This window comes from Macrobrachium nipponense, chromosome 18 (assembly GCF_015104395.2).
Source record: "Macrobrachium nipponense isolate FS-2020 chromosome 18, ASM1510439v2, whole genome shotgun sequence".
NCBI lineage: Eukaryota > Metazoa > Arthropoda > Malacostraca > Decapoda > Palaemonidae > Macrobrachium > Macrobrachium nipponense.
The window spans coordinates 88,491,293-88,493,792 of record NC_087211.1 but is presented as its reverse complement, the minus strand read 5'-3'; positions in this window follow the sequence as shown (position 1 = coordinate 88,493,792).

Here is a 2,500-nt window from a genome sequence, read left to right as displayed (position 1 = left end):
GTCAGAAGTTTATATATATATATATATATATAGTATATATATATATATATATATATATATACATATATATATATATATATATAATATATATATATATAGAGTAGAGAGAGAGAGAGAGAGAGGAGAGAGAGAGAGAGAGAGAGAACGCTTTATGGTAAAATTGGTGGCCTCTTGTGGTACTTGGCACTGAGAGTTCTGGGAGCTAGCATAAGGTGGCCACATGTTTTGCATACCAAATCATGAGCTCTTTTTCTCCCTGCCTGTGAACTTGGCTGCCACGATGTGGAAATTTATAAAAATACGAAAATTTATCGATAGAAAAATTGCTAAATTTGAAAACTCTTTGAGACTGATTACAAAGATAGTGTAAAAAAAAAATGAGTTCTTGCTTCAGTTTATGTGGCTATCTGCAGCTCACCCATAGTGAGCATATTTGCCATCAGGCCGTGAAGGAAAGATTCGTCTCCTGTGAGGGCCACAAGCCGAGGAGTTTTTTTTTTTATCCCCTCCCTTCCCAAAAAAAAAAAAAAAAAAAAAAAAAAAAAAATAGAGAATAGACCTGATACAACTACAGTTTTATCTTTCTCCAAAAAACAGTAAAGGGACTAAATATAACTTGAGTTTTAGCCGTCACCGTAAACAAATAACAACACATTAGAATAAAGGGATATTATTATTATTATTATTATTATTATTATTATTATTATTATTATTATTTTTATTATTTATTTAGAAGATGAACCCTAATTATAGGGAACAAGCCCACCAAAGGGTCCAATGACTTGAAATTCAAGCTTCTAAAGATTATGGTGTTCATGAGAGAGAGAGAGAGATAACAGAAGGTTAAAGGAAATACGAAAGGAAGAAATCACTCATTAAAAAAAAAGTAAAAATAAATGAACAAATTGATAAATAAAATGAATAGAGATACTAGTTGTCTAGGGATACAAAAATCAATTTAGGCTTTCACCTTCAACTTAAGCAACTAACAAGACATTAGAATAATGGGATGCCACAAGTCTTGAGATACAAAAGCCAATTTAGATTTTTGCCATCAAAGTAAACGAATGAACATACATCAGAGTACAACGATACAATAACAACCGTCAAATGCGAGGAAGACCTCCCCTTCAAACGCGCAATGCCCTCTTTATTAGCTGTCAGACGCATACAAGTAGGCCATTTTCAAAAGCGAAGAATTACGCGGCCTCGACTTGACATCTCTTCTTTCCGCGCGGGAATGGCCTGGCTCCAGCGGGAGACGTCGGATCTCATGACGAAGTTGAGTCTGAAAACGATAGACCAGCAAATTTAGAGCTCTTCCTTCGGCGGAGAAGTCAATTAGAGAGAGACAGACAGGCAGAGAGAGAGAGAGAGAGAGAGAGAGAGAGAGAGAGAATCCACAGTAAAGTGACCAAAATTCTGGAAGCATTGTCGCTAGGATTCACATAAAGAGAGACGCAGAGAGAGAGAGATGAGAGAGAGAGAGAGAGAGAGAGAGAGAGAGAGAGAGAGAGAGAGAGAGAAGGGATGATTAATAATAGAGGTGACCCAGACCCTAAAAAAATTGTCGCCCAGATCCATATCAAGAGAGAGAGAGAGAAGAGAGAGAGAGAGAGAGAGAGAGAGTCCATAATAATGAAATGTGACCAAAACCGCCCCCCCTCCCCCCCCCACCCCCAAAAAACATTGTTGCAAGATCCATACGAAGAGACTTATAGGAAGGAAAAATAGAACTCCACAAAAAAAAATCAGAGTAAGAGAGAGAGAGAGAGAGAGAGAGAGAGAGAGAGATTGAGATTCCGCGACCTAAAAGCATTGTCGCTAAGACTTACTTCTTTGGCGACAAAAGACAAAAGACGACTCCCTGAAAGTTCGAAAAGCCTTTTGCGAAAGAAGACAAACACACCTCATGCGGCAAAAATAACAGCTCTCTCTCTCTCTCTCTCTCTCTCTCTCTCTTCTCTCTCCAGTAATCTGGTAATATAAATGATGCATTATATATATATTTTTCGTCATTGCAATGAGATTCGGTGGAGATAATCCTCTATGTGGTATGTGTATGTTTGTTATTCTAATGCCTGTATAATATTTTTTATTTTATAAATGGTTTTATTGAATGCGTCTGACAGGCGATAAGAGCATGCTTCCAATTTCAAGATAATACTTTCCTTATATTTAACGGCAATATCAACTACACGTTACTTTTTGTCGCAATTGCAATAAGATTCTATGGAGAAAAATCCTCGATGATGATATTTGTGTGCATGCTATTCGAAGTCAGGAAAAAGAATGTCATGTTAAGCCTACTTTATAAATGGTCTTTCTTGTATTATAATATATTTACTTTATAAATGGTCCTTCTTGTATCCGTCTGACAGCTAAAGAGAGCATATGTCAAATATAAAAATAATATTCTTATATTTAACGGTAATATAAATAAACCCCAGTGTATTCTGTTTACCTCAACTTCTAAGACCTTGGTAACGTCCAGTAGTCG